The 12,646-nt window shown below is 40.8% G+C and overlaps 1 long non-coding RNA gene across 1 annotated transcript; it reads right to left on the bottom strand.

Annotated features, from left to right (window-relative positions):
• Window positions 1–8,279: 8,279 nt before the first annotated feature.
• On the bottom strand, window positions 8,280–12,425 carry LOC308671547. Its single transcript, XR_014027231.1, has 4 exons — window positions 12,312–12,425; window positions 11,091–11,270; window positions 10,152–10,331; window positions 8,280–8,417 (listed from the first exon to the last, which is right to left on the bottom strand). It is a non-coding gene; the product is annotated as an uncharacterized lncRNA (long non-coding RNA).
• Window positions 12,426–12,646: the final 221 nt, after the last annotated feature.

Genomic DNA, 12,646 nt, shown 5'->3' with positions numbered 1-12,646 from the left:
AATGCAAGTAGAAAAATAGGGACTACTACGGTGGGAAGGTAACAGCGCTCCGTGCGCCTTTGGCGTCAATGACATATAGGCAAGCACAAACCTTTATCCAGCTTTCTACCAGCATTTAAATATGTTCAAATTTTAAAGTGTTATCCCATTTTTACTACACATTTTTTCAAAGATTTATGGCCAGCTCTACCTCTGATAAGGAGACCAACAATAAGCATTCCAGAAAACCCGCATGAACTGCTGCCTGAGTTTGTTAAAGATGACAAAGTTGTGCTGCCCAGAAATTAGTGCTTGTGGTGCTGGTGCTGCTATTGCTATCTGAAGACGAGGAGTTTGAGCAAGGGTGCACCACTGGGACGGAAGAGCAGAGCAGAGCAAGAACATTCTGCCAGGCTCCTTGCAAAAAAGGAACCTCATTCCTCCAAATAAGCAGCACTGGGGCTGCTTCTGTTTAAGAAGAGCATGGCAACAGCCGATTGCTTACCCAGACTCCGTGTGCCTTTCCTTCCGATCTGAAACCTTGTGACTTTGACTCTGGCCTGACGTAAGCCTCCCCCTCCCCCACCCGCCCCAAGTAAACCAGAGAGGAGAAATGGTGAGCTTATTCCACTTTATTGTAAGGCTGCGTTAAGAGAATCTCGCAAGTCTGAAAGTACGAATCTCCCACTGTTGCATTTTAACCACCTGATACGTTAGAGTGAACCTCTTCTAATTTTCTTTTTCTGCTTGTTATTTAGTTATGGGCTGCCCCTGGCATTTATCTGATCCTTAGCTAGGTAGCGATCTTTTCTCTCATTTTCCAAGATCATTCCGATGTGCCATTACATCACTTTCACTCCCCTTCTCCAAATTCCCAAGGGAAACAGGTTGAAGGCTATGAGAAGGAAATTTTATTATTTTTATTTGTTTGTTTGTTTAATTTCTATAGCAGTCCATATCAACTAATTGACTCTAGGCTGCAAATTCTTCTAAAGTGTTTGTGTGTTGTTCCACTTCCCCCTCCTCCAATTCTCAGGATAATTAGTGTCCCTAAATTATCTCCTCCCATTTATGTGACAGCTGCCCCTCCCTCTGGAATCTGTGGTTCACACTCACATCTTGGTGCTTGGTGTGGAAGGAACAGATGCCGTTTCCTCTTACTCAGGCTTTTGCTCTTCCCGAGGCTTCCTGTACCCCATAGATGAACTCTTCGTGCTCATCTTGATTATCACCTAACTCCTGCAAGACCAGTACTAGCCAAGGAAAGGTGTGTTCATTCATATATTGATTATGAAAACATTATACCAATTATGGAGCACGCACATCTATTCCTGACTCCCAAAGCATTTCCTGTCCCAAATTCATTGAAAAGATCTGCAAGGCCGTCCTTACAGATCCATTCCCTCTATTTTTATGTCTTTTATGTATTTATCCTACCGTTTTCCATTTCTGCATGTAATGTTATTCCTTTGAATATTTCAGTTTTTAAGTTCTTTTATGTTTTGTTTTTGATTTGAACAAACATCTTTATTTCGGTTAGAAATTTAAAAAAATGGGAGTGCAGTGGATCTGCAAGTTAAACATTACCTGCTCCTCCCATTATAGTGATGTCAGGTGGAAGGAAGAAAGGGATTTGTCCATATATTTGGTTTAGCATTTTTCTTTCATAAATACCAGCTTCCCAAATTTTGAGTTATACCCTCATCTCTAACGTGTCCCTCCTCATCTAACTAAATGTCTTCCATGAAAATGTAGCAATCCTCCAAGCAATGTTCATGCTGTCCCTTATGCTAATCCCAAAAGTAAGATGTGATTGGGAGTAATTCATCCCTGGTCATCCATTCCAGGCAACTGTTTTTTAAAGTCAATCTAACATATGGAAAGGGGACTTTCCACCATCTAGTCTATTTAATATCATCATTCATTGGTATGGAGGGAGATCAGATTGTGGATATACACAACTCCGTGTTTGGTTGGAAAAGATATCTAAGTTTTGGTTAGAAGCAACCTAAAACAAAGTGAGCAAGTCGGAATGAACATGCAGTAAAATACATCCTGGTGTTGAAAACAACAGGTGCTTGCTCAGTCAAGCCACTTTTTATATGCACTATTGCAGGGATCCCCAACCATTGAGAACCGGGCTGCACAAGAAATGGGCGAGCGAACAAAACTCCACTCCCGATGCTTGTACAAAACCATCCCTTCTCCCCCACAACCACAGCTGCCGCTAACCCTACTGACCCTGAGAGCTGGAAAGATTGGGGATTGCTGCATTGTAGGAAATGCAGCTGGACATTCGTATGGTTTGAACAATGAGTAACTATGTAGGGACCATGAGTACAGTTCTGGTGTAACTAAAAAGGTAAAGGTAAAGGTTCCCCCGCACATGTGTGCTAGTCGTTTCCGACTCTAGGGGCCGGTGCTCATCTCCGTTTCAAAGCCGAAGAGCCAGCGCTTGTCCGAGGACGTCTCCGTGGTCATGTGGCCGGCATGACTAGACGCCAAAGGCGCACGGAACGCTGTTACCTTCCCACCGTAGTGGTCCCTATTTTTCTACTTGCATTTTTACGTGCTTTCGAACTGCTAGGTTGGCAGAAGCTGGGACGAGTAACAGGCGCTCACTCTGTTACGCGGCACTCGGGATTCGACCCGCCAAACTGCCGACCTTCTGATCGACAAGCTCAGCGTCCTAACCTACGTATCCTCATACTGGTTAAGTGGTGCTGAAGAAAACATACCTTAGTGTAGCAATCTTGCATTTAATAAAGACGTGGAAAGAAAAGGAAATACCTTACATGTTTTGTAACCTTAGATACACATCAATCGTTCTCACTACCCTTCAATCATCCGGTGGAGTTCCTGACACATCTCAAAAGGGTTGGCTGTGTGGAAGGAAGGCCAAGCAAATATTCCTGCCAGATCAGATGCTCGGTATTCTGTATTACCATAAGATGTATTTGAATATTCTCTCTATCTGATATATTCACTGAATATTCTCTATTGGGGTGTCCTGTTTGGAATCTTGTCAACGGTGTGATAGAATAAAAGGAGTAGTGCAAATAGTATTTCAGAAAATGCATATTAGCATGTCAAAGTATTTGTATTTTATTTAAGAGAATGCTTAGAATTCAAAGCATGGAAAGTGATTCAGTGGAAAATTCCATGGAAGTTTGGATTCCTTCCTCAGCTGCTGAATCTCAAAGGATTCTATCAATCCAATCAAGAATTGTAATCAGTGTTACCCTGGAAAGGAGACAGTGAAAATCAAGTTGTCAAAGATAGATTTTTCAATCGTGTGTGTAATCGCTATGTGATTCCCGTTGTCCATTTGAATGTGGAAATGCACACATAACGATTTACAGGGAAAAGCATAAAAACAAAAGGCTACCGTAATTTTAGGGCACTTATTTATGAAATATCTTTTGGTCTTTTTAACTTTGTAAATGATTACTGATTGAACCCAATGATTAGCTCCAGTTTTCCCCAATAGTTCAGGCCTAGATTGCAAAATTTCCCTACCAGTAGGTTGGCATGCATGTAGGCATTCCTCAAAGGTTAAGAAGTTGTTTTCATTCCCTCCACATCCACTATAAAGAAACGCCAGACACGTCCCAGCTGCTGGGCTGAAAAAATAGCGACCAGCAAAAGAGAAGCACGGTCCTATTATTATATCAAGTGTACATTTTTCAGGAACTGAAAGTGAAAAGAAGAAAATAATACAGACTGTCCCTCTTAAGGAAACCCAGAAGATCATTGCATGAATATATATTGTGTTCTGACTCCAGGGTGCAGGGCAGTGTGAATATTTGAGCATCTACTGGAAAAGTAGATCCTGAGCAATCTGCTCCAACCTTCAGAAAAAGTGAAAACAAGTTGCCAGCCCTAACATAGTGAGAAAACTCAAATTTGAGTCATTGGCAGTGGCCATTAGAAGTCCTCAAAGAACTGAATGGCAGCCTGGCAGACACAAACTGCTGTGCCCTTAAGAAGAGGCACCAAACTCCCATTCCTGAGATCCCAGATTTCTGGGATGGACTGAGAGAGTCATCAGGGAGAGCTTTTCCCATTTGCTTGAAGTTTAGGGCTTGTATTCCACCAGAAAGACAGAGCAAACACGTCTGGAACTGGGAATTCAAGACTGGGAATAGAGGCACATGAAAGTGGAGGGATGAGTGGGCCATTCTCTTTCCTCCACTTCCAAAGAGTTTGAATGTACCTTCTCTTCAACCAGGTCTAAGTATTTGGGGCGTCTGCTTAGGGTTGCAATATTCATATATTGTTTATTTTCCAGTTCCCAAATACATTGTTCTGAATCTTTTGCTTCTTGTTGATCTACAAAAAACAGTAGCTGTAGTTTTTAGGAAAAATATATTTGCTATAGCTTTGCTATTAATGATTTTGTGTGTGTGTGTGTGTGTGTGTGCCAAAAAAAGGATTTCAATTTCTTTCTTACCAAGGCTTTTGCATTCTTTTTGGCATTCGCTCAAAGTTAAGAAATTATTAGCATTCCCTCCACATCCACTATAACTGAACATCATACATGCCCCTTGTACTGGGTTGAAAAAATAGCGAACAGAAGGAGACATACACAATCCTATGGTAGGGATATATGTACATTTCCGGGGATATGCATCTGAAAGTGAAAAGAAAAAATAAGACAGTCTCTTTAAGGAAACCCAGAAGTTCATCGCATGAAAATAAACTGTTCTGACTCCAGAGTCCATGGCAACATGAATATTTGAGCATCTAACTGGAAAAATAGATTCTGAGTAATCTGCTGCCAACCTTAGAAAAAGTGAAAATACTTTGCCCTAACATAGTGCGAACACACAGATTTGAGTCATTGCCAATGGCCATTAGAAGCCCTACAAGGACTAAAGTGCAGCCTGGCAGACATTAGCTGATCTACCCTAAGAAGATGCCCAGCACTTCCAGACTCCCATTCCTGAGATCCCAGACTTCTGGGATCGAGTGAGAAAGTCATTAGGAAGAGCTTTTGTCCCATTTGCTTGAAGGTTAGGGCTTGGGTTCCAGCAGACAGAAATAGAAACCCCTTCTGCAGCTGGGCATTCAACACGGGCAGAAGGGGCACCTGGAAGTGGCGCAGTGATGGGGCCAGCCTCTTTCCTCCTCTTCCAAAGACTTCACATATACCTTCTCTTCAACCTGGTTTAAGTATTTGTGGCGGGTGCTTAGGGTTGGAAAATGCACATGTTGTTTATATTACAGTTCACAAATACATTGCTCTGCATCTGTTGCTCCTTGTTGATGTACAACAAACAGTAGCTGTAGGTTTTAGGAAGAATATTCATAGGATAATATGTAAATGGATATATCTAAAAGGAAATGCAACTAAATTCTACTCTAATTTTGTTTAACCTTTTTATACTGTGTCAAAATCTCCACTTCCCCCAAATTTGAAAAATACTCGTATCCCAAAATGATTGTCCCAGAACTAAGGACTGACAGAGAATACTGCAGAAAAGGGACTTTTATTCTGTTTGGTTCAGATGTTCCACTCCAGAAACTGGCTTCCTAAAGTAAATCCCATGTGTTAAAGGTCCCTCCAACATCAGGTCTGTTGTTCATGTGATCGTAGCTTGGAAGAGAAAGGGGCAGTGGCAAGCAGAATGTACATAGGTATGGAAGAAAAAGAAAGTTCTTGCTACCTACCTATAGAAGAGGCATCCCGAAAGCAGAAAATGAGCAGTCCAAAAGTGAGGAGCATGCAGTTTGAACGAATCATGGTGATGAAAACAAGTATCCAATGCTGAGTTGAGTCATTTTATAGCTTATCCAAGAGTGAAGTACACCTGGGCATTCATGTGGTTGGAACACCAAGGTCCAGTTCCCCAATATCTGATTAATGCTCACATTCAAAAATGGTTACTCCAAGGACCGACTGGGAATACTAGTGAACAGGGAGTGTTATTAGGAGTCAATAAAGTTGTTCCGAACGAGGGACTTAATTTATAAAAGTTTATTGACTTCTAAAGTCAATCCCTCGTTCGTGTAGTTAGAACAAAGTGGTCATACGTAGTGTTCCTGAGTTCAGTTGCACCTGTCATCCATGAACAGGTCTACACAGAGCATGAAAAATGAGTAAGCAATTGTTCCTTAATTAAAGTGAACGTATGAGGGAAGAAATAAAAAGGAAAGAGGTACAATTACTTAGCACCACCTCCCCTCACTCACTATCTTTCTGTCCTTACAAACCACCTTTATTTTTACAAGCTCCATACTCAGCTATGTATTTACACAATGAAATTTCTCATCTTTTTCTTTCCGTAGTCTTATCTAATCCAACCACGACTCTTAACTCGATGCCGCCTCATGAACAATTTGCTTTTCCTTCATTTACCTCTTTTGCAATTTCATTCCCATTTATTTCCACTAGCTATCTGTATCACTTTAATTCACTTTTGTATTCATTTCACAACACAAAGTCTTGACCTTATCCCTTGTTGTTCTACCATACAAATAGTTTATGCAGCCCTTTTCCCTGTGTTTAGCTTCCTGGGTTTTCCTTGCAGGCTTCCCAGCTTTCAGTTCCCTAGAACAAAATAGACAAAAGCACATTCTTATTACAGTCATTTTTTTTCTTTCTTCAATGACATATAGGCGAGCACAAACATTTATCCAACTGTCTAACAGCATTTAAATATGTTCAAACTTAAAAGTGTTATCCCATTTTTACTACACATTTTTGCAAAGTTTTATGGCCAGCTCTACCTCTGATAGACCAACTATAAGCATTTGTTAAAACCCGGATGAACTGCTGCCTGAGTTGCTGAAGGATGACAAAGTTGTGCTGCCCAGAAATTAGTGCTTGTGGTGCTGGTGCTGCTATTGCTATCTGAAGACGAGGAGTTTGAGCAAGGGTGCACCACTGGGACGGAAGAGCAGAGCAGAGCAAGAACATTCTGCCAGGCTCCTTGCAAAAAAGAAGAGCATGGCAACAGCCGATTGCTTACCCAGACTCCGTGTGCCTTTCCTTCTGATCTGAAACCTTGTGACTTTGACTCTGGCCTGACGTAAGCCTCCCCCTCCCCCACCCGCCCCAAGTAAACCAGAGAGGAGAAATGGTGAGCTTATTCCACTTTATTGTAAGGCTGCGTTAAGAGAATCTCGCAAGTCTGAAAGTACGAATCTCCCACTGTCGCATTTTAACCACCTGATACGTTAGAGTGAACCTCTTCTAATTTTCTTTTTCTGCTTGTTATTTAGTTATGGGCTGCCCCTGGCATTTATCTGATCCTTAGCTAGGTAGCCATTTTTTCTCTCATTTTCCAAGATCATTCCGATGTGCCATTACATCACTTTCACTCCCCTTCTCCAAATTCCCAAGGGAAACAAGTTGATGGCTATGAGAAGAAAATTTTATTATTTTTATTTCTTTGTTTGTTTAATTTTTATAGCAGTCCATATCAACTAATTGACTATAGGCTGCAAACTCTTCTAAAATGTATGTATGTTGTTCCACTCCACCACAACCCCCCAAAAATTCTCAATATCACTAGTAGCATCCCTAAATTATCTCCTCCCATTTATGTGACAGCTGTCCCCCTCTCAGGAATCTGTGGTTCACACTCACATCTTGGTGCTTGGTGTGGAAGGAGCAGATGTGTTTCCCTTACCTGGGCTCTTGCACTATTGCAGGGGTCCCCAACCATTGAGAACCGGGTTGCGCAAGCAATGGGCGAGTGAACAAAACTCCACTCCCGCTGCTTGTACAAAACCATCCCTTCTCCCCCGCAACCGCAGCTGCCGCTAACCCTACTGGTTCGCAGAGCTGGAAAGATTGGGAATGTCTGCATTGTAGGAAATGCAGCTGGACATTCATATGGTTTGAACAATGGGGTAGATATGTAGGGACCATGAGTACAGTTCTGGTATAACTACGTATCCTGATACTGGTTAAACGGTGCTGAAGAAAACATAGCTTAGTGTAGCAATGTTGCATTTAATAAATTAAAGACATGTGGAAAGAAAAGGAAATACCTTACATGTTTTGTAACCTTAGATTCACATCAATCGTTCTCACTACCCTTCAGTCATTGGGTGGAGTTCCTGACACATCTCAAAAGGGTTGGCTGTGTGGAAGGAAGGCCAAGCAAATATTCCTGCCAGATCAGATGCTCGGCATTCTCTATTACCACGATATGCATTTGAATATTCTCTCTATCTGATATATTCACTGAATATTCTCTATTGGAATCTTGTCAACGATGTGATAGAATAAAAGGAGTAGTGCAAATAGTATTTCAGAAAATGCATATTAGCATGTCAAAGTATTTTTATTTTATTTAAGAATTCAATGCATGGAAAGTGTTTCAGTGGGAAATTCCATGGAAGTTTGGATTCCTTCCTCAGCTGCTGAATCCAGCCCCTCTCAAAGGATTCTATCAATCCAATCAAGAATTGTAGTCAGTGTTACCCTGGAAAGGAGACAGTGAAAATCAAGTATTCAAACATAGATTTTTCAATCGTGTGCGTAATCGCTATGTGATTGCCATTGTCCATTCGAATGTGAACATGCCCACATAACGATTTGCAGGGAAACACATAAAAACAAAAGGTTAATTTTAGGGCACTTATTTATGAAATTTCTTTTGGTGTTTTTAACTTTCTAAATGATTACTAATTGAACCCAATAATTAATAGCCCCAGTTTCCCCCAATACTAGTTCAGAACCTAGATTGCAAAAATTCCCTTCCAGTAGGTTTGCATTCTTTTGGCATTCCTCCGAAGTTAAGAAGTTGTTTTCATTCCCTCCACATCCACTAAAAACAAACGTTATACATGTTCCAGTTACTGTGTCGAAAAAATAGTGAATAACAGGAGATGTGCACGGTCCAATTCTTGGGCGAAGTGTACATTTCTCAGGAAATAGAACTGAAAGTGAAAAGAAGAAGATAAGACAGACTGTCCCTTTTGAGGAAAGCCGGAAGATCATCACATGAAAATATATCCAGAGTGAATATTTGTGCATCTACTGGGAATGTAGATCCGGAGCAATCCACTCCAAACGTCAAAAAAAGTGAAAACAATTTGCCAACTCTAATATGGCGAGAACACTCAAATTGAGTCATTGCCACTTGCTATTAGAAGTCCTCAAAAGAACTGCTGTGCTGCGAATAAGAGGCACGAGATCCTCATTCCTAAGATCCCAGATTTCTGGGATGAACTGAGAAGCTCATGAGAGAGGTTTCCTCCCAATTGCTAAAAGGTTACGGTTTGTATTCCAGCAGACAGAAATAGAAACCCCTTCTGGAGCTGGACATTCAACACGTGGAGGAAGGGGAGCTGGAAGTGGAAGGGTGGATGGCCATTCCGTTTCCTCCTTTTCCAAAGACTTCACTTGGACCTTCTCTTCACCCAAATTTAAGTATTTGCAGAGTCTACTTATGGTGGATTCCCAAAATTGAATTTTTATTCTCTTTCGCTAAAGGTTGGAACCAAGTAGGTCTCTATAATTGAGCTCAATAAAGGGAACAGCGGTAGCAGAGGGAATAGGATGAGTTAGGAGATTTGCCACTATACTCAAAAGATGCCAGGTCTATTACAGAGTGAAGCAGACAGGTCCTCAAAAGGTAATAACTAGAAAAGAAGCCAGGTGCACAAACATAAGATGTGTCATTCCAAACACTGCAAGACAATTCATTGGTACTTGAATGCAGAATAGTAGCACCTTGCCAGAAAACATTTTCACGATGTAATGATATATAATACATTTTCTTTCATGAAGCATTGCAAGGCAGTCTGAACAAACAAAATTTCCAGGCATTGCACAAGTTAGAAGTGACTTTTCCTGTGAGGAATCTATAATTTCCTTTGATTCTTCAGTATTTTGCTTAATTCCAAACTGATCCCCCTTGATCAATTGAGTGCAGACACATAACTGCAAGAAAAACAGTAAAAACAAGGAAGCTACCTTTGTGACATTTCTTTAGGAAATTTCTTTTTTTGCATTTTTACCATTTTAAAAGATCTGATTTTGTTGATTGTGTCCACTTATAAGCTTCTCTCCCTAGTTCAGGGCCTGGATTGCAGAACTGAGATCAAGATAACTTTGGGACTCAAGAGCTTTCAGATCAACGATTGACGGACAAAACTAAAATGCCATTTGTTTTAATTGTGTGCCAAGGCAAAAATTAAAATTGCCTACTCACCAGAAGGTTGACATGTAGCTCTGCACTGAAACCAATTTAGAAAGTTGTTTCCATTTCCTTCACAACCCCCATAAATGAATTCCTCACATTTCTTAGTTGCTGTGTTATAATAAAAACGACGAAATGAAGCTTTGCACCGTCCTACTTTTGCAGGGAGATTACATATCTCTGGTCTTACATCTGAAAGTGAAAAGAAGAAAATAATACAGACGGTCCCTCTTAAGGAAACCCAGAAGATCATTGCATGAATATATATTGTGTTCTGACTCCAGGGTGCAGGGCAATGTGAATATTTGAGTATTTACTGGAAAAGTAGATCCTGAGCAATCTGCTCCAACCTTCAGAAAAAGTGAAAACAAGTTGCCAGCCCTAACATAGTGAGAAAACTCAAATTTGAGTCATTGGCAGTGGCCATTAGAAGTCCTCAAAGAACTGAATGGCAGCCTGGCAGACACAAACTGCTGTACCCTTAAGAAGAGGCACCAAACTCCCATTCCTGAGATCCCAGATTTCTGGGATGGATTGAGAGAGTCATCAGGGAGAGCTTTGTCCCATTTGCTTGAAGGTTAGGGCTTCTATTCCAGCAGAAAGACAGAGCAAATGCGTCTAGAACTGGGAATTCAACATTGGGAATAGAGGCACATGAAAGTGGAGGGATGAGTGGGCCATTCTCTTTCCTCCACTTCCAAAGAGTTTGAATGTACCTTCTCTTCAACCAGGTCTAAGTATTTGGGGCGTCTGCTAAGGGTTGCAAAAATCATATATTGTTTATTTTCCAGTTCCCAAATAGGTTATTCTGAATCTTTTGCTTCTTGTTGATCTACAAATAACAGTAACTGTAGTTTTTAGGAAAAATTTATTTGCTATAGCTTTACTATTAATGATTTTGTGTGTTTGTGTCTATGTGTGCCCAAAAAAAGATTTCAATTTCTTTCTTACCAAGTTTTTTGCATTCTTTTTTGCATTCTCTCAAAGTTAAGAAGTTATTGTCATTCCCTCCACATCCACTATAAGGGAACATCATACATTTTGCTTGTGTTGAGTTAAAAAAATAGCGAACAGAAGGAGACCTACACCATCCTATTGTAGGGGTATATGTACATTTCCGGGGATATACACCTGAAAGTGAAAAGAAAAAATAAGACAGTCTCTTTAAGGAAACCCAGAAGTTCATCGCATGAAAATAAACTGTTCTGACTCCAGAGTCCAAGACAAAGTGAATATTTGAGCATCTAACTGGAAATATAGATCCTGAGTAATCTGCTGCCAACCTTAGAAAAAGTGAAAATACTTTGCCCTAACATAGTGCGAACACACAGATTTCAGTCATTGCCAATGGCCATTAGAAGCCCTACAAGGACTAAAGTGCAGCCTGGCAGACATTAGCTGATCTACCCTAAGAAGATGCCCAGCACTTCCAGACTCCCATTCCTGAGATCCCAGACTTCTGGGATCGAGTGAGAAAGTCATTAGGAAGAGCTTTTGTCCCATTTGCTTGAAGGTTAGGGCTTGGGTTCCAGCAGACAGAAATAGAAACCCCTTCTGCAGCTGGGCATTCAACACAGGCAGAAGGGGCACCTGGAAGTGGAGGGGTGACGGGACCAGCCTCTTTCCTCCTCTTCCAAAGACTTCACATATACCTTCTCTTCAACCTGGTTTAAGTATTTGTGGCGGGTGCTTAGGGTTGGAAAATGCACATGTTGTTTATATTCCAGTTCCCAAATACATTGCTCTGCATCTGTTGCTCCTTGTTGATGTACAACAAACAGTAGCTGTAGGTTTTAGGAAGAATATATTATTCATAGGATAATATATAAAGGGATATAACTAAAAGGAAATGCAACTAAATTCTACTCCGATTTTGTTTAACCTTTTTATACTGTGTCAAAATCTCCACTTCCCCCAAATTTGAAAAATACTCGTATTCCAAAATGATTGTCCCAGAACTAAGGACTGACAGAGAATACTGCAGAAAAGGGACTTTTATTCTGTTTGGTTCGGATGTTCCACTCCAGAAACTGCCTTCCTAAAGTAAATCCCATGTGTTAAAGGTCCTTCCAACATCAGGTCTGTTGTTCATGTGATCGTAGCTTGGAAGAGAAAGGGGCAGTGGCAAGCAGAATGCACATAGGTATGGAAGGAAAGGTTCTTCCTACCTACCTTTAGAAGAGGCATCCCGAAAACAGAAAATGAGCAGTCCAAAAGTGAGGAGCATGCAGTTTGAACGAATCATGGTGATGAAAACAAGTATCCAATGCTGAGTTGAGTCATTTTATAGCTTATCCAAGAGTGAAGTACACCTGGGCATTCATGTGGTTGGAACACCAAGGTCCAGTTCCCCAATATCTGATTAATGCTCAAATCCAAAAATGGTTACTTCAAGGACCGACTGGGAATACTAGTGAACAGGGAGTGTTATTAGGAGTCAATAAAGTTCTTCCGAACGAGGGACTTAATTTATAAAAGTTTATTGACTTCTAAAGTCAATCCCTCGT

Source organism: Vipera berus (genome assembly GCF_964194415.1).
Source record: "Vipera berus genome assembly, chromosome: 8".
In the NCBI taxonomy this organism is placed as follows: Eukaryota; Metazoa; Chordata; class Lepidosauria; order Squamata; family Viperidae; genus Vipera; species Vipera berus.
Note: the sequence above shows the minus strand (reverse complement) of the source record. Positions and strands in the feature narration are given on the sequence as shown.